We start from the raw sequence: 21851 nt of genomic DNA, 5'->3' as shown, positions 1-21851 counted from the left end.
TCTCTACTCTTTGATGGTCAACTGATTAAAGTAAGACCTTTAGTTTAGGGCATGAACATCCATAAAATCACAAAGCATTAATTTTTGTTAGATGTTGTAGTTGCAACTGCCTAGGAGAACTATGTTTACAAAATGCAAAAGTATAAGACTAGGCTTGAGAACTATTTTGCCTCAAAGAATTGTCGTTAGATGAACAACAACTGATTACATGGATCATATCAAAACAAATAGGAAGGGTGACACTACAACAACAAATCCTCTACTTTGAGGAGACTAAATCTCAATTGATCAACATGTTGGGAGAAAACAAAGTTAATGACTTGATTTTCAAGTCCATGTTCATTACATCTACTAGTTTCAATGACTACCTTAACAACAATTTCTTCCCACTTAGCTTTGATCAATTCTATTATCATTCTAAGAAAAAGATCTTTAGGGAGGATGCACTCCATACCTACGAGAGAATGTTTTAATAAAGGTAAAAAAATAATTCAGCTTCCATAGTTTGGGTAAGTTAAAAATGTCATCATCAAATTAAGATAGTGAAAGGGTTGAAGCTTTCTATTTTAATTAAACTATTCTCTCGAAAACATTAGTATTCTAGAAGTCATCATCCAACTTCCACTATGAAATTAATGGAAGGAATGAAATGAAACACACGAAAAATGAATCAAATGTCAAAATATAGATGGTTTCTTTTATATGAATATATAAAGAAGGAGAAGGTTTCGATGGTAGATAGAGACCCAACCAGAATAGAGAGAATGGGGACTTCACTACATAGGCAATATTATATCACATGCACTCATATTGGGGGGTTTAATATCCTAAAAATCGAAAACAATATATTGCATATCTGGTGAAAATAGGGGGTTTTTAATTCAGGCTATGAAAAAATACAATATTTGGTGAAAATAGGGAGGTTTTTAATTTAGGTTGTGTATTGGGAGGGGGTGAGAAAAACGGAGTTTAGGGAAATATTTTTTTGAAAATAGGGCCCGAATTCTTTAATATTCCATGATTGCACATGATATAAACTAGGTTCACTAAGTGAATTCCCAAGGATAGAGAGTGAGGATGACCAAGGAAAGTACAAAGCAATGAAATAACTTATAAGTAAGTCAAAGAGACATCATGAGAAGAATCGAACCAAGTTGTGAGGCATGTGCAAGAAAGAAATAATAAAAGCAACTTAAGAAGGTGAAAAGACTTCAAATCAAGATATAGATTGAGCAATCAAGAAATTCGAGGAGGAATCAATTATTAAGAAAATTAAATGTAAATTATGAAAAGATATAAGGAGAAAAGGATCTATCGATTAAGTGGGGGTATAAGTGTGAAGAGATCAAGTGCGAGCACTTGGAGAAGTGGTTGTGAGAATCAACCGAGGTGAAAGTGTGGGTACTACATAGTAGGGAGAAGGATGAGTGCATAGGGGAAGGATGAGTGAACAGGGGAAGCTTGTGTGCGGGGCTATGAGGAAAGAGTATTGTGTGGGAGAAACTAAGGGAGTCTGAGCATAAAATAGAAGCTTTCTCTCTATGAAAGGAGATGAGTTTGTGGTCTAGAGAGGGGCAAGATCAATGTGAATGAGATTAGCCATTAAAGGCTCTATTTGTAGGTGTTTTGCAGATTTAAATGTATTTTGTAAATTAAATAAATTTGTTTTCATTTTTATTGCAATTTTTGTATTATGTGTGGAAAATTGGTTCTATGAGTTGTTTGAGAAGAAAAAGGTTTTCTCTTTCATCAATTGCTATCAAAGTGAGGGGTCCCAAGCATGTAGAGTCCACACCAAGACCTATGAGTGAAATTGAAGAGGAAGAGTTATCTCAAAGATTCGAGAGAATTTTTGCAGGTGTGTGAGGAGTCCTAAGCAATTGAAGGCTGATAGGGACAAGAAATGAAAGAGAATTAAAAGTGTGAAGCAGTTGAGGAGAGCTCAAGAGGATTGTTGCAGATGAACAAAGTCCCGATCAATTGAGAGCTTGAATTGGTGAAGATAGTGAATGTGTGAGAAATGATTGCCACAAATGAGAGGATGAGCCTAAAGAAGAAGGCAAGGTAGGCCATGAGGAGGCCCATGATTATTTCATTCCTCGAACAATATTGGGAAGAGTGTTATGGGATGTTGAGAATCTTATTGAAGAAAGAAAATTGCAATCAAAAGGAGAAAGATGTGAGAGAAGACCACACTAGTTAAAAGAACAATGAAGAGAAAAGAGAGGAGAACATGATCACTATGGGCCATCAATTGGTGGATGAAAGAAAAGAATGTGATGAACATGAAGTTGATAGCGTGGACTCCAAGGCTATAATAGAGATTGATAATGTATCTAATGAAGATTGTGTGTTTCCTAGAGAGGAGATCATGAAGGTTGAATATTTGTTCATGTCAAGTGAAGAAGTAGCAGAGCTACCTAAAGATGTTACAACACTATAAGTTGAAGAGAATGTTGTAGCGGAGATAATTGTTTATTTTTCAAAGTACAGTGAAGTAAAGGTGAATAGGGATGAGTTAGTTGTAGATATGCATGTAGAAAGGGTGCAATTGGATATTGTATATTGGTGTAAAAAGATTTATTCTTTGCATGTAGAAGTATTAGAGGATGATTCTAGTGAGATTTAGTAGAGGTGGATAGTTTGCAATAGATCAAAATCCATGGAGGGGAAGAGTGGAAAGGTAATTTGGTGGAGGAATTCAATTGATGGTCAGATGGATCCCAATTCATTCTATGTTGTATTTCCCACTAAACAACTGGAAGAGGATGGCTTAGCCATCTGTATGTTTGTAATTTAGTTTTGTCCTCCCACTGAGCAAGTGGTTGAGTGATATTGTCCTCCCACTAAGATATGCAGTTGAGTGATAGTTTCATTTCAAAGTCCTCCCATTGCATAAGCGATAGAGTGATTTGGTTATATTATGCTTTGTTTCCTTGGCTGGTTTACCGCCAAGTTTGGTTCTTCATCCCCCTGAAAAGTGGAAGGGGTTGGCTTGCCTCCCAGTTTTGTAATTGCATTGTAATTTCCAATGGATTAGAAATCTAATGAACCCCTTGTCACCGTATGCTCTAACCTTCCCATATTGGGCTCTTGGTGATCAGAAAGTGGAAGGATTACCTTTTAGTGGCATTGGAATTATATTTCCTAACTTCAATCCAAAAACATACAACCACATTTCATTGCATTGCACAGCTTCATATTTATAGCTTATCATGGAATCTTCTAATACTCTAGAGATTTCTCAAATTGGAAAGTTCTTTTTCTTGGACAACTTCTAGTTGTTTTTCTTATTCTAGAAATTTCTTCTCTTTCTAGACAATCTTATTCCTTAACATATGTTGGTGTAGCCATCCAGGAACAACAATCTTCAAACACAACCACCTTCACATGCATAAGAGAAGCAACAAGGATATTTCACCAGTGAGAAAATAGCTATATTAAGATGATTAAACATGTACAAACACCATGTATAAATAGAAAAGGTATGATGGGGTAGAGATAATCGATATCCAACTATCAACAAAAAATATTAAATACATGATGAAAATATTAAATACTATGCAACTAATATCTAATAAAGTGTTATGTCAGCTACCTAAGTAAAACCTAAGCCTATGTAAATGGGATAAAACCATATATACTCCAATAGGACTATCATGTTTTAAGTCTATCTTTCTCACATATTCTAACAAGGCTTTGTGGTGGACCTATTATGAACAATGACAATCCTTTTGTTTGTAGAGTCATAGTCCATGAATGAGATGCAAATTCATATTGGTTCCTTATACCTGGGTGCATAATATCCACTTGCTATATCAAAATAGTATTTCTCTTTACATTCATTAGCATAAACAAAGCACACGTACGTTTCCATTATCCTTTCATATCTAGCCATTGTATGTACCTCCATCTACCTCATCATTCATTTATAGGATTCACCTAATCTTTTATCAATAATCTAACTTTCACCTTACACTTCATTTGATTTCTTCTATCATGCTAACTACCTCCTTTTTTCCTACAATTGATTTGTTCTCTTTTCTAGATCTGGCTTATTCTTCCTATTGTAAGATTGACTCAAAATTTAATTTTCTAGACAATCTCTTGAGGGGGAATCTATCCTACCTCCACCCTATCACTAGGGCATGCCACTAGTATCATTTTTCTTTGAAATAATGGTATAAAATGTATTGTCTCAAAGAGGAGCAAAACGTAGACATATAAAAATGGCTAATGCATTTTCATCTTATCATTTCATTATGATCGCATCAATTCTTCTATCTATATTAATTAAATAGTTATTTAATTATTTAATTAAGCTAATATTTCCCTTTTTATCCATAATAATTAAATAATTTTTAATTACTTAATCATCCTAATTTCTTTCTACATTAATTATTTAATTAATTCGTCATCTTGCCTCCAACATTAATTGAATAATTTTATTATTTAATTAATTCACCTTTTGTTCCAATACAATTAAATAATTTTTAAAAATGATTTAATTAGCTAACACTTCTTTCAAAAAAATAAAATCAAAATAATTTATCTAATTTCCCACCATAAAATAAAATTCATATTTTGTTTCTTTCCTCTATGCATTTGAACTCTTTTAATTTTTCCACCTCATCAATCCTTGTGCTAATTTTAAGTCATATCCCATCTTGAATTTATGCATCCATTGATCTTTATAATTAATCTCTATTATTGATTAAATTTAAGTGAAACATATAAATAAAACCCTTCACTTATTCATTTTTTCCTAGATCGTTATCAAGAGCTCCATTTTATCTACAAGCAAGAGTACTATCATCATCAAGCGTCAAGTATCAAGTATCAAGTATCAAGTTGGGTAAGTGCACCAAGTTGGTGAACAATCAAATGCACACCCTCCCAAAAAAAATGAAAATCAACGTAACGCGTACATTACGGCTAGGAAATCTCGATCCATAACGCATACAAGGTTTTGTTTTTAAAATAACTGCTTATGCATTACTAGTAAATTTAGTAACCCGTACGCGTTACTAAATGTAATAGTAACGTGTACGTATTTTTTTATTACAATTTTTTTTGGGAGCCCGATTGGTTGCATTCTACCCGCGGCCCAGTCAAAAAACCCATGGTGAGGAAAGCATAGCACCCAAAACCCAAACATGTGATGAATAATGATGAACAACTAATACCCTAACCGGTACTGAGAGGGGGGGGTGAATCAGTACACACAAAAACTTGCTTCAATATTTTGACACTCTCTGATCACAGATAACCGGTTGTCTATACCACAATACTTAACCATAGCAATATCGGTTAACAAAAATACTTCAGACAGCTAAACTGGTAAAACAAAAGTACTTCAAATAGCATCCAACAATTCTCAAATCTAGATAGCTATTTTGCCAGTTTGATCATGCATGAGTTCTATTAGTAATATCACAACCATTTAGCACTGCATGCATATTCAACAGAACAAAAACTACTCAATCATCACATGAAAAATACTCAGCCCATGACACATAGATTTTTTCACGTGGAAACACAAATGGGAAAAACCACAGTAGGGATGAATACCCACAAGCTTGTTTTTGAACTCTTTTGAAGTTCGCTTTGTTAGGAGCCTAGTCCGGTTAAAGACTTTACAATAAGGTTCTGTTAGGAGCCGATCCTATTAGGGATCACTCGGTTAAGGGATGGTGTAATGTCCCCTTCCTTGTGATGTTGCATTTAGTGGTCCATTGGCCTATCCCAGAGACCCGTAGGCTATGTGGAAAGGTGAATTAAGGGTTCCCATGTTCCTTGGAGTTCTAACCAAACTTGTCAGGGGTGGAATGTGAACTTACTATTTTTAGTAAGTTAGGGTTTGGCTGTCAGGATGGTACAGAGTTGCTAAGCTCACCAAGCTCTTTCTCTGGTTGTGAAGATAACGATTTTTGGAGCATTATTTCATGACTTACTATTTCTAGTAAGTAGCAGTTTGGGGAATTCTATTTTTGGCAGTCTTGGATTTGGTCCTATCCCAGCACAATTCAGTGATCCTCATTGCTCAACCTCATCTGGATTCTGTTAATAATCAGTACTTAAACTATAAGCAATTTAATTAAATGTTATTCCTTATCCTAAGGTTATTATTTAATTATTTTATTACTTATTGATGCTATAGGAAATTGTGCAAAATATGATATTTTTCCTAAGTCATGCCTGGGCGATTTATTTGGAGATTAAAAGGAGACTGCATTCTTTATATTTACAAAAAAAAAGTTTAAAATGCCAAAAATTGTAGCTCCTCTCCTTGGTGTGATTTTGACTTCGGAAAGTGAGCGCCACTTTGGGTCCACCATGAAATGAAATGCAATTGGAATGAGGCAAAATTGGGAGGCACTTTCATTTGAATTTCAGATTGGAAAAGCTATATAAATAGAGGTTGGGTTCCTCATTTGGGGATCCAAAGAAAATATATCATTATGCTGTCAAGAATGACTCCAGACATTCTTCGAGGGTGAATACCTCCTAGATCCTTCCTTCTGGTTTCAAGTGTGAGACATCACTCCTAGCTGTGGTGCGTAGTTGTGAGTTTTTTGGTGATTTTTGGGTGTGTTGGTGAAGACTTGTGTGCTGCTAGTTTTCTGGTGTTGCTAGTGTGTGCCAGCTGAAAGTGTATTTTTCTCGTAGTTGCCTGTGTGTTGAGTGCATCATTATGGGTGAGGGCTTGTTGGAAGCGTACCAGAGAGATGATAAGTCTCCTATATTGGTGTGGCATTTGGAAAACTCTCCAATTTTTAGTTGCAAATCGAACTATTCAGCAAAAATGCCATTTCCAAAATTACATTGGGATGTGTGCATTGTTGTTGGTCCTCTTTAGTTGCATTTTTGAGGTATTTTTTTGTTTTCTTATGTCATACACTTCATTTTCTTTTGATTTGGCATGATTCTATGGGGTTTTGAGTGAGTTACAAGCAATTTAGTGGGTTTCGGGATGGCTGATTTTGCTTTTTCCTTGTATTTGATTTCAGAATAGCAAGTATTATTATTGGTTAGAATGTGTTAGTGAATTCATAAGATATGTACTTAACTCTATCTCCTTTCACATTTCTATTATTGTAAGAATTGATTCAGTAGTACTGACCAATTCATTTTATGTTGTATTTCCCACTGAACAAGTGGAAGAGGATGGCTTAGCCATCTGTATGTTTGTAATTCAATTTTGTCCTCCCACTAAGCAAGTGGTTGAGTGATATTGTCCTCCCACTGAGATATGTGGTTGAGTGATAGTTTCATTTCAATTTCCTCCCGCTGCATAAGCAGTAGAGTGATTTGGTTCTATTATGCTTTGTTGCCTTGGCTGGTTTACCACTAAGTTTGTGTTCTTCATCCCGCTGAAAAGTAGAAGGGGTTGGCTTTCCGCCCAGTTTTGTAATTACATTGTAATTTCTAGTGGATTAGAAATATAATGAACCCCTTGTCACCATATGCTCTCACCTTCCCACATTGGGCTCTTGGTGATCAGAAAGTGGAAGGATTACCTTTCAGTGGCATTGGAATTATATTTCCTAACTTTAACGGGTGCATTATAATGTTGGCATGCAAAGGTGGAGGTTTGAGTGGGTAGTCAGTAGTAATACCAACTCCCTCCCTTCCATACAACATTTTAACTTGCCACCCTTGCACCACCGTTGGCATGTGAAATAGTTTGCATGGCACTTTGGCCTGCAAATATACCACATAGTGCCTATTCCTAGGACTTTTACCACGTCGATCAATCTGTATTCAACCTGCAGTTCGTGTTCAACTTGAACACTAAGTGTTGGCTTAGTTGCATGGTCGATATTCTTATTGACTCCCCCTTGCAAATCATTTCTAAGTCTTAGTGGCATTTAAATCCATGTCGAGTCAACTTCACTAATATCGACTTCTCCCTATAAACATGCAATATGCTTTGTTAAATATGACCTAGCATTAATAAGTCTGCCAATATCATATCAGTTATTATGCTTTTTAATAAATCGCTATCATATATATATATATATATATATTCCATAAAACAAATTATCAAATTTCATGAATAATCAAATATATTTACATATATTATAATTGCATACGTATATATATATAAATATAACTATAGTAATAAATCAATTCAAGTTTAATTCTCTCTCTCTCTCTCTCTCTCTCTCTCTCTCTCTCTCTATATATATATATATATATATATTCCATAAAACAAATTATCAAATTTCATGAATAATCAAATATATTTACATATATTATAATTGCATACGTATATATATATAAATATAACTACAGTAATAAATCAATTCAAGTTTAATTATCTTTTCTTTTTCAAGACATAATATAAATCATGTGTATATATATGTGTGTGTGTGTGTGTGTGTGTATGTGTATACTTATATATGTATATCGAATTCTACACACACACACACACACAGATATATATATATATATATATATATATATATATATATATATATATATATATATATATATATATATATATATATATATATATATATATATATATATATATATATATATATATATATATATATATATATATGTATGTATGTATGTATGTATGTATGTATGTATGTATGTATGTATGTATGTATGTATGTATGTATGTATGTATGTATAAATCAAAAAGTGGAAATATAAGAACGATATTTCATCCATTTCATTATAAAATTTATACATTATCTGCACACAAAATGCACATACAATCATCAAAATACATGTATAATCATTTAAAAACACTAAAATCAATCTTTTGTCGAATTAAATAAATGTCAATTAAGACTACTCATACCAAATTCATCATTCTAATTTAAACAAACACACAAATAAAGTCCTTTAAATCATCTATCTTTTCAATATACAAATCATGAATTCTAATGTGGTGTGTGAGATTTCATCTATTCTAGTGAAGTCCAAGAGCTAAAAAACTCTACCTGAACCATGTTCTCACCTTCATCTGTGTTCAATTGTTCCTGCATTAACTTGCACACAATTACTCATTAGCAATGATGATCCTAATTTCATAATAAAAATAATATCAATCATTCAATTGCATTTAAATCATTTCATTGCATTTGAATCTCCAATTTCATTATTATCTTATTTCACTAAAAATTTCGTTTACATTTCATTTCAATTTCATAAATGAAAAATAAGCATTATTTTCCTAATAAAATAATTATAGACAAATATGGTTTGTGACAAACACTATATGATCCTATACAGTTTGTGGTGGATCATCAAAATCGAGCCTCTTCGATGCACTATGCGGCTCTGTAGATGGTTGCAAAACCACAATTCAAAAGCTAAGTTAGAATCCTTTTGTATAAAATAGTTCACAATTATCAACATAACTATGCATTTAACTATAACTTATTTGCAATAGAAATGTAGATTACCTCAACTGCCAATCTAGGATCTATTGTCTTCTTTGTCTTCTCCTTGTCAACCTTAGGAGTTCTCTTGAATACCTTCTTCAAAGGCTCCAAGTTATGGCCAAACCGTGAAGGGGGCTATTGTCGATTAAATACAATTAATACAATGTACTAACATATATACATCAAAAACACTAAAAATCTATGATATGGAGAACAAAATTGTATCGGAGCCTACGATGCTTCTCCAATAGACTGAGAAGGACTCACCATTGATGGACCAGTTGTCTCTATTACCTGTATGAAAAATGATCAAGAATAAATACAATTAATATAATGATAAGTATTGTAGGTTAAAAACAATTAATGTAATATATAAAACAAAAGTGTACCGGAGTCTGAGAGGCTTCTCCAATACATGGAAGAGGGCTCGCCATTGATGAAGCAGCTATGGATATTTCCTGTATGAAAAATGATAAGAATATAATTCATCACAAGTTCACATGTACACGTGCATACAATCATCAAATCAAGAAAATAAAGTAGAGATACATACCTCTGCCCTCTCTCAATCCTTGGGTGTATCAGGTGCATTCAACATATCTACAAAGCTCAATGGTCGTTGTATATAAAACAGACAAAGAACACTAATCAATCTAAAAAATCCAACTAAGACAATTTCAACCTTTTCAAATAATTGTACAATTAAAAATGTGTTCAATTACCTTCTTCCCACGTTTAGGCGTCCTCGAGGATTTCTTTCGCTGAGGACCAGGCCTAGACACTAAGGGGGTACCCTAAAAAAAACAAAATTAACACAAGAGATATTGGTACAAATAATATTAAATATAATTTAACAAATCTTAAATTAAATGACTTGAATAAATTCCATCAAAAGAATACATAAATTAAAGTGTACAAAATATGATACCGCATAGCTCTATAGGCCAAACTCAATCATTGAGAGCGTGAAATCGTCAATCTGGGACATTTGGTTGCTTGACAATGCCTACAAAACAAAAAAATGTCAAACATTAAAGAGAGTTATTATATCTTGTAATTTTTTTGAATTCAAAGTGTACTATTCTATTTTAAATTGTTACAAAATTTATACCTTAGGCGTCGAAGTTGCAGCTACAATAACTGCGGGAGGAATATTAGATGTCGTTGTTGCATCCTGAAATTCATATTGTTTGTATCAATTTAAATCGATCTATAAATGTAAATTCATTTACAATTATAAATTTTAAGTGACTGATAAATAAAATAATATAAATTCAAATCAACACACTTGTGTCTGTGTCTAACTATCAAACAACATATCCATCAATTCATCCATCAACGCTACATCTTTAGTCATGCTAGTCTAACATCTACTCCTGCAAATAGTTCACGAATGAATTGTGGAGCCATATATAGTGGCCTCATCATCCATCATTGTGCATATGCCTGAGCAAGTAGGACACACATGTTGAATGGGTTGACCAGTGCCAGCTGACCATTGCCAGCTACCCCAGCTAATGGATCATCATCCGATACAATAGGGTGTGCTAATTGTATCCCATGCTACATGATCACATCAGTGAATGTTGTGGCCACCTAAAGAATCTGTAGCTCCATCGACTCTTTCAGGGCTACTGGGACAGTCACATGCACCTTGGGTTTGGATGCTAGGGGGTGACGACTCTACGGGTCTACTACCCTACGAGCTCCAAGTCTATCTTTGGTAGAGCCGCCACCTCTACCATGGAACTCTCTCATGTCAAAATAATTAGGCTTCTCATTAAGAACAAACTCACAATATACTTTCCTCAAAAAATGCAATGGTACCTCATGATTATTACAAGGTGGTTCATCAAAGACCATCCACCACCTATTCCAAAATGGATTCCTCATCTGCACATTGGTAGACCAATGTATGGGATACCTCTTTGCATTAAGAGGTAAGGAATCACCAATTCTAGGATCAACAAAAAGAGCACATATTTGTGCTTTACTTATGTTTTTGTTTTTCACTCCCTCATATGATTATCCATTCTCATAAAATGCACAACACCTATCCCTATAGTTTTCCCATTTTGTAATCTAAGTGGAAACTGTAGTGGCGCCACTAGCTAATGTTTCTAGACTAGTGGCAAGGGATAAATGATGCTCAAGGTTAGATGTTTTCAATTTATTAGTCAATCTACTTATTTTAGCAGTGCTTTACCCTAACTGATTAATCAATTGCTCATGTGTAGCTGGTGTACGGTCTGAAGGAGGAGATGGAGGTGTATTTTGTGGGTTTTGTTGTGGATTTTCATCTTGTTGTGATTCTGGATTTTGAGAATCTGATATATTTGTAACAAAAATTTGAAAAACTAATCAAAATCAATGATTTAAAATTAAAAATGTAAATAAAATTTATCAAATATAAAAAATAAACAAAAAAAATAACAACCTACCTCTTTCCATGGTGTTGGGAAGTGGAAATCAGGAGCCCATGTGCGGTTTCATAAGAAAATACCCCTCAGAACTGCTTTCAGCCACGGGTTGAAAATGAGACCCAATCAACGTAAAAAAAATAAAATATTGATAAGCAGTGCATACATGGTCTTAAAACAATAAGACCACGTACAGGGTCCTAATTTCTAAGGGACCGCGTACGCAGTCTTATTTTTAAGGACCGCGTACACGTTCCCTTCCCTTTAGGCTCTGCATAAATGAACCAAAGCACGTAAGGGGTTATTCAAAATTAAAAAGCCACGTACGCGCTATCTATTTTTTCAACTTTTTTTGGGTGTGTGTCCACTTTTTTAGCACCATCTTAGTGCATACACCCATAGGTTGTCTTCCTAAAATATAGAACATGAATGTCATCTCCAATGCTTGAATCTTGATTTAACTTCTTCTCCAATGTTTGATAGAAGACTGATTGCTTGCTCACTTGAATTCGCTAGAGTGTAATTGAGATCTTGAATTTTTGGATTAGGATTGATTAGGTTTAAATTGAGAGGGGTAGACCTCCTTTTATACTTGTTAAAATTAAATTAAATTTCTACGATAGGCCAACACGGGGCTGGATTTCCTGCTCATCAAAGGTGACCGTTAGAGTGGGCCAACTTGGGGCCAGTTTAAGAGGCCCAGGGCATATATGCCTTGGTCTTGATTTAGAACCAAGGTGCAGTACGTCCTAGTCTTGTAAATAAAGACTTCAAACTGGTAATTGAATTAAGAAATTGATGAAAATGAGAGATAAATGAGTGGTGTGAGCATAATCAATGTTGCAATCAAGCCTCAAAGGACAGAACGCCAAAGTCAGGTCTAAGTGAGGACAAAATTGTAGGTGAGTACAATTGAGGATGCTACAAATTGCAAACTAAAATATTACTAAAACTGACATTATAGTACATTGTCTCTTAATTTAGATTTGATATTAAGTTGTATATAAAATAATTTAATATTTAACAATAAACATAATATTTTGTGTTTGATTTTCCATTTATATCATAGTGTGACAATTAAATCACTGCATTGTTATTGTTGCCACCAAGGTTAAAACCTCCATTGATCCATTGTGATTGTGTGTGTTGTGCCATTAGTGATCCAATGCTCTTATACACTTGAAGCTTAACGTTGAATTTGTTGGTGTTCATAGGTCAATATCTTAATGCTCCAAACTCTATTGAGAATGCAATCCTCCATTTGTAAAATCCCTTATTACCTTCTTGCACTATGAATGTTGCAAATGCCAAATGAGAATTAAACATTTTAGAAGTATTTTGCATTTGATTTCCCACTATTATAAAAGAATGAATGGCTATGTGTTGTGCTACTCTTTAAATGTTTTTAATGATGTTTATGAGATCAGACAAATGATGGGATTCAAAATTGAATCATATCAAAAAAAAAAAAAAAAAATCAGTTAAAAATTTATGATTTTTATTTTCGAGTCTTTTATATCTTTGTTGATCATGTTTCTTCTACTATAAATTTTGATCAAATAATCACTAGACATGATGTGTTGTTGATGATTGCCATCTTTTTCTATCTCTGTGTTTGTTTAGGAGTTCTTCTTGGTTCTTTGTTGGCCCATTATTTGGCTAATATTGTGACAATTCAAGGTGTCGGGGTTCGTTCAAAACCCATTGCTCCAAGCTCTGAAAGAGTAGTCTTAGTTCTGGATCAGGACCCTTGTTCCCTACCCTTGTTTCCTACCGGTTTGTTGTTCCTACCGGTTTGTTGTTCTAGTCAAAAGCTTATGGTTAGTGTCACTCCTCGTGAAACTCATCATTCTAGCCTTTGGCTGTTTTACATTTTGTATTCTTTTAAAGCCTTTTTTACTGCTTTGTAAAGACTTTGAACCCTCTCCCACTTTACCTAATCAGAACCATCACTCAAAAAATATTGTTAAAGGGCACACAAAAGATGATCATGAAGGCATCAAACATTTTAGAAATATTCTGCATTCCATTTTTGTCAATTAGAAAATAACGACTGTAATTGCTTCTTATGATTATGATTTTGAAATGTTTTATGTTTTTAATGATGTTAATGTGATCGGACAATCTATAATATCCCAGAACTAAATCATGCCGAATCAACCAAAACAAATCTAATAAAAAATCACAATTCTTATATCTGACTGTCCTCTATTTCTTTATTACTAATCTGTCTTCTGCTATAAATTTTGGTTAAATAATCTACTGTTTTAGATATCCGTTCTTAAACAAAACTATTAACCAGCACACAAAAGGTGACCGTGACAAGCATAAACATAACTGTGCGCTGTTTTCTTATTTGTATCTGGGACAGCCTCTTATTTTGGCTGTTTTTAATATCAAAAATATAATTGTACGCTATTTCAACATTTGAATCAAGATAAACAAATAAGACAAAAACGGCAACTACACTTAAACATAGCATAAAATAATTATTAGACCATGCTTTAATGTGTGCTGGAGGAGAGGGGCCAAGAGAATGCAAAACCCATGGGCAATACGCAAGTTCTTGTAGACAAAATGTAAGTGGGACCTAATTTACATGCAATGATAATCCTATGATACGTATATGCAAGAACAAAGGTGAAATAGCAATGTGAAACACTCAATCAGACGAAAGAAATGATGAAATGAGGCTATGATTGATCTTTTGATGAGGTAATAATAGATACTGCCTGCCCTCCTGATTTAATGTTTCATATATCCAGATTTAAAAGAGTCTGAATGGGTATCAAGAGTTGTATTTAGATCAATAAAAAAGCATGTTTTGATTATGCTCAGCTGCATCATTCTAGATAAGTACAACTATAAAAGGAGGGAGAGATTCCAAGGTCTGAACAGTTATAGCCATTTTGGCATGGAGGAGTTATGATAAAGGATAAATATTAGTCATGATCAATGAATGTAAAAAAACAATAATAAAATATCTGACGGAAAGTATTGTCGTGATGATTATCAAGCCAAGAATCCATTAAAGCAGAAAAATGGGCATATATTATTTATTCTCTAAAGTAGCTTTTAACATTCTTTTGACTGGGAAGACCACAAGTGCTGTGAGAATGCTGCCAACTTTCATAATGCTCATAAATTTACTTTAATGCTCTTTAATATCATTTGTCCCACATGCTGGATGGCCCCCTTAATTAATTCTAGTGTATTGTAGCCTACTTTTATATCAGTTCTTGTATTGTAGAGAGAACATTGTATTTACATTCATTTCTTCACAGACCAACTTAAAATCCACTCTCTTCCACATACGTGTATATGAAAGTTTGCAATGGTCTATGTATGGTCAGAAAAGTAGTTTTAGAAAGTTGAGGAAAGCACACCAACCATCATTCCGAGGCAAAAATCGCTTTCATTCTATTCCTTCCTTGCAAAAGAGGTAGGAATATTTGAAAACAAATTGAATGAGACGAATGGTTTTCCTATTGAGTCACCTCACATCCTCACAATCAATCAATCAATCAATCTCAGAGCTTCATAACTAGAATGATCTATTCTTCTTGAAGCCGCAGCTTTCTTGAGTCTTTCAGATCATTGTCATTATCTCGAACTACCAAACCTGTACTGCATTTTTCCCTAAACACTTTCTGCAATCAGAGATTCTTTTCTTGTAGAGTATTATCTACTAGGTTTGCTAACATTTGGAAAAACTAATAATAATTCTAAGTAGCAAATTTCTTATTGTATTAAAAATTGTTATAGATTAGTGTAAGTTGAGGGTCGAAACCTGGCTATAAAAAAATATAGTAATTTCTCAATGGAAAATTCTATCAGTTGGGTGTTTCTAAGATGCTAGTTTTTTGACCAAAAAATCCATGTTGTTCCTCAAATTGTGTAATGCCTTTGGATCCATGTTGTTCCTCAAATCATCTAATGCCCTTAGATGGGACCTTTGAGGTATCTCCTATCTCTTTTTCTAGGTTTATGGATTTGAAACTCAACATTTCATGGATAATTATTAAAAGGAAGAAGAAAAATATCTTCTTAAGTTAGTTTCTCATCTACACACCAAGTCCATGGGTGTATAGAGTTGCATCAAGCATTGTTTAGGCTTGATTTCTTTGGTTATTTTTTATTTTGGAAAATTTTGTTGTGTTTGTTTTGAATGTTTGATGTTCTTTTATGATAGGGTTTGGACCTTATCAAAAACTAACATACCTTGATCAAAAGTACTAGTTTTCATCGAATTTATATGTTTTATATTTGTATTTTAAAATATACACAAAAGACTTTTCATTGTGCATTTACATAATAGACACTCCTTCTCATATCCAAATAAAATTTCAATTGACCATTTATATAACGCTAACCCTTCTCATACATTTAAAACTAATTACATCCTGAAAAATAATTCTAAAGTACCCATAAATTATTTATAGTATTCATATTACTAATATATGACCCCATAAAAATGCATATACTTAGCATACTAGCTCATATATAAAATATAAACTACCAACATTCTTTTAACAATACCATTTCCATTCATCAACCACACCTCATATACTACCTACCAAACTATCTAATATAATACATTTAGTATGGCATGCTCATGACCAAAGATAGTATAGTGACACGACCTAGAGATTGGATCATGTCAAACATATTCCTTCTACCTAATAATTTATTTGGGTCTAGCAAAACTCTCACCATTACAACCCTAATCACCACACAAGGAAAACCATCCATGTCTTTAGAAACTTTCCAATTTATCACCATCCATAGCCTTAATTTAGGGATAATTCTCTCTTTCTTTAAATACATTGTGAAATCTTCCAATATTTTCTAACCAATCACCCTCATTTTGCATCTCTTATAAAAAAGCCATAAATGTTGTCCATACTACACAATTTCCCAGTTTCCAAAGAAAAATCAATTTCCCAAAATAAAGAGAACCTATAGAGAATGCTAATAAAATAACCTTATTGTTACATCAAAAAATAAAACACCTCCATCACCATGTTTATTCAACATATAACACACTTGATATAATAATAATGATGCTTGCATCCAAATATGAAACAAATCACCACAATAGACCACATATTCTATTCTCACATGGACACTCCTACATTGTCTTGTAAACCACCCCCTTATTAGACAAATTAGATATTATATTTTTATTTTCAATTTTTAATTAAAAAAAATAAAGTCAATAAAAAATTTACTTTGTTCTTAAGAAAATTATTATCAAATTTATATTTATGTGAAATTATTAAATATAATTTTAAATTTATTTTTTAAATTAGTAAAAAGCCTTTTTTATTTAATATTTTACTTTTGTAAGATTTAATTTTAAAATTTTACTTCATTGATCAATATGGATTTATTTGAGCCAAATATGTAAAGAGAGTTAAAGTAAGCTATAAGTATTATTTATGAATTGTAATGATGTGAAATTTAGTAGGTGGTTATGTTAAGATATTATTTTCATATCACTTTTCTTGATATAATTTGGTTTATTTTTTATGATTGTTTAGTTCATATCAAATAAAAAACAACTACACATGATTTTTAGACAAGCTAGTAGAAACCAACTAGCAATTAGATATAGAAATTACATATATAAATAGTATAGTAAAAAAATAACATAATATAGAAACAATAGTTAGTAGAACAAAAAACAACACAACTAACCATTCAAAAAGCAATAAAAAAAGAAAGCACACAAGACTCTAGAAGAGGAAGCCCCATCGACCATCTTCATCAAAGTAGTCTCCCACTATTTAAAATAATAATTGTGGTGAGACAACTAAATACATGAGTAGATAGCCACTCCACAATATGTGATCTATAAGTTTTGCTTTGAAACTTAGAAATTCATTGAAACACTTTGTATTATCATGTTTTCTTCACAATACAAAATTCTTATTGTTAAGAGAAAGAATTGGTATGCTTAAACATTATCAAACATGAATTTACAACTTACAACACATAAATTTTATCCTTTAAAACCTTCAATGTGTTGGAAGTTGAAGTCCAACGAACTCCTTCCCTGTTTGCCGCCGAAACTCTTGGCTATTCATATTCTTCCTGGAAGCTCTTTAAGAGCTGATTGTAATTCATTTTCTAAAGTTGATTGCCAGAGTTGATTGCAGCTGTGTAGATGTAAACTAGATTGGTGAATAATAAAGTGATTCCCCTGCTTCAAGTGTGGATGTAGGCAATTGTCGAACCACGATAAATCTGTGTGTTCTTGTTGTTTGTGTTGTGTATATTTAATTGTGTTTATCTGATGTTTTCAATTCGATTTCTTCATCCTAACAATTGGTATCAGAGCGAGGTTAGATCGCTGTTTAGATTTTGGTGTTTGAATTTCCAGAATCATGGAAGAATCGAAGATAGAGAAGTTCTCTGGTTAGAGCTTCAGATTATGGAAAGTGCAGATGGAGTCTTTGCTAATAAAGCAAGACCTTTCAATCGCGCTTGAAGGGATAGCAAAGAAACCATCTGGGATGGCTGATGAAGATTTTGTAAAATTGGACAAGAAGGCGAGAGTGACAATTTTTCTCTCGCTGTCCAATAATGTTCTCTTTAATGTCATGGGTGATGCAACAACAAAAGAACTATGGGATAGACTTTCAGCCATGTATGAAATGGCTTCGACTGCAAATAAAGTTTTTATTATGAAGTGCTTGTACAAACTGAAAATGAAGGAAGGTTGTGCTATGGAAAACCACATCAATGAATTTAATACATTGATTAGTCAAGCAACTTCGGTGGGGATGACACAAGATGATGAAAGCAAGGCTGTTTTGTTATTGTGTTCTTTACCAAGCAGCTGGGATGGTGTTGTAACAGCAGTTAGCATATCTATATCTGGTAAAAATAAATTAGTTTTTAATGATGTAGCAGCTACTCTTCTCAGCGAGGATTTGAGAAGAAAGAATGATGAACCTTCATCTGGTGAATCTTTAACGGTGGTCAGCACCGATAATAGAGGTAGAAATAATTACCATAGACATTCAAAATCATCAAAGAGATCGAAGTCTAGAAACAGAAATGGTGAATGTTGGTTTCGTGGCAAAGCGGGTCATGTGAAAAAGGATTGCAGAAATTTCAAAAGAGCACAAGAGAGAGTGCAGGACAGTGAAGCAAATACCGTTTATGATAAAGATGATAGCATCTTAATCCTTTCAACAACCAACACTACTTCGGATTCATGGGTGCTTGATTCCGGTGCCTCCTATCATGCTACCTCATGTCTTGAAGCATTCATCAACTACCATGAAGGGCAATTTGGCAATGTTTTTTTAGGAGATAACAAAGCTTGTGAAATTATAGGCAAAGGGGATGTATTGCTGCCATTAGAAGGTGGTAAAACATGGCTGCTCAAAGATGTTCACCATGTCCCAAAATTGAAGCGGAATTTGATATCCGTTGGACAGCTCTTTGGTCAAGATCTAAATGTCAATCTTCTTCTGGATACATGGAAAGAACACATGGTACCATGCTGATTGCAAATGGTAATAAAGTGGGAAATCTTTACATTTTTAAGACTCATGGTGAAGTGGGAGCTGCAATGGTGATTGAAGACAGCCAAGCGGATCTTTGGCATCAAAGACTTGGGCACATTAGCAAGAAAGGTCTCCATGTTATGCATACAAGAAATCAGCTACCGGGCCTCAAGCTTGTGGACTTAGCCTTTTATGAACATTGCCTCTATGGCAAACAAAAGAGAGTCAGTTTTTTGAAAGGTGGGCGTGACACAAAGACAACACCGTTGGAGCTTGTATACTTGGATGTTTTTGGACCAACAAAGGTAACCTCCATTGGAGGAGCTAACTATTTTGTAACATTTCTTGATGATTGCACAAGAAAAGTGTGGATTTATATGCTTTCTAGGAGATTAGAAGTGTTTTCAAAATTTAAAATTTGCAAGGCATTAGTTGAAAATCAGATTGGGCATAGGATTAAATGCTTACAAACAGATAACGATGGGGAATTTTGTTCACATGAATTTGATAATTTTTGTGCTGATAATGGGATTAGAAGAATCAAGGTTGTTCCATTCACTCCTCAAGAAAACGATGCAGCCGAGAGGATGAATAGAACAATCCTTGAGAAGGCACGATGTATGTTGTCTAATGCAGGTTTAGGCAAAGAATTTTGGACAGAAGCATGTAACACAACAGTGTATTTAATTAACCGAAGTCCATCATCTAAATTGGATTTTGGTATTCCGGAAGAAGAATGGCAAGGGAAGAGGATTTCATATTTGCATCTTCATGTGTTTGGATGCGAAGCCTTCTCTCATATACCCAAGGAAAAGTGAACGAAATTGGATCCAAAGTTGCTGAAATGTATCTTTGTGGGGTATGGAGAAGAGCAGTTTGGTTTTAGATTGTGGGATCCAGTTCACAAAAAGATTGTTCGCAGTAGAGATGTAGTCTTTCATGAAATCTCCTTTCCCGCATTACAAGATGCAAGTAAATCAGAGACAAAATATGTTCCTATGTCTCTATTTCAGAATGCGACTACCAGCGCTCTACCTCCAGTCTCTCATTCAGTGGGAGCTCCTATGACATCTACATCTGTTGAATATAATTCTCAGACTGAAAATAATGAAGGGAGTGATGAAAATGTTTGGTCTGCTTTTAATTCAGAATTCGGGGGTCTGCAAAACAGAACAAATCTTCCTCAAAATAGCATTGATGTTGGAGGAAACTTGGAAGATTATGCTTACGGTGATGTTGGCTCATTTTATTCCCAATTGGCTGGGCAACCCACACGGTGGTCTGCAACTCCACCACATACTGCAAATAATGGTGGTTTGTGCACCCCACATTCCTCATGGCATGTTGTGAAATTTCCCCACGCTGCACACCCACCGCAGTCCTCACACTACACAGCTTCCTCCACATCTCCTGCAGTCTCCTCTCCCAGCGATCTCCCTGCTGGCCTCCCTGCTTCCCTACCCCGCGGGCCCTCCCTACAAACTCCCCGCGACCCCCTTGCCTCTCCTTCTCTAATGCAGACCCACTCCCGTGCGCTCCCCACCTGCAGACCCGTCCATGGGGACCTTGCAGGCTTTTCCTCTGCAGCCCCAGCATGGAGTCATCCTCCAATGCAGACCGTGGAGGATGCCACCACAGCTCCCCACTCCCTGCAAATTCGACAACCCCCTACAGTGGAAAATGTTGCCATGGCTCCCAGCCTTCTTCACACACCCAGAATGCAGGTAGAGAAAGGTCTACATTCCTGCGAATTGTCTGAATCTAATGTGGATAAAAATCCATAGGCCAGTAAAACTATAAGACTCACAAATAGAGGGAGTGATGTTGATGTGATTAAACAGGGAACACAAAAATTGAATGACTCTACTACTAAAACAGAGAGTCAATTGAGAAAATCAACCAGACAGAGGTGACCTCCTGCAAAATTTTCTGATTATGACTTATTGTTCTGTGAAGAGGCTGAACCTTCTTTGCTCATCTCTGATCAAACAGAGCCTGCAACATACAAAGAGGCTTGTAAAAATGCAGACCATGATAATTGGCACGCTACAATGTGCAAAGAAATGGATGCACTTGTGAGAAATCAGACATGGGATTTGCTGCCACTTCCGCCTGATAGAAAGGCATTGAGAAATAAATGGGTGTATAAAATAAAAGATGAAGCCGATGGTCACAAAAGATTTCGAGCAAGACTAGTTGTAAAGGGATATGCTCAGCAACAAGACCTCAACTTCAAAGAAATTTTTTCGCCAGTAGTTAAAATGACTACCATCCGAGCAGTATTGGGATTAGTTGCAGCATGGGATCTTGAACTTCAACAGCTGGATGTGAAGACAGCATTTCTCCATGGTGACCTTGATGAGGAGTTATTTATGCATCAGTCGGAAGGGTTCATTAAAAAGGGGCAGGAACACCTTTATTGCAGATTGAAACACAGTTTGTATGGGCTTAAGCAAGCCCCCTGGCAATGGTATCTTAAATTTGACAAGTTCATGATTGATCACAAG

Source organism: Cryptomeria japonica, chromosome 11 (assembly GCF_030272615.1).
Source record: "Cryptomeria japonica chromosome 11, Sugi_1.0, whole genome shotgun sequence".
NCBI lineage: Eukaryota > Viridiplantae > Streptophyta > Pinopsida > Cupressales > Cupressaceae > Cryptomeria > Cryptomeria japonica.
This window is presented reverse-complemented; position numbering follows the sequence as displayed.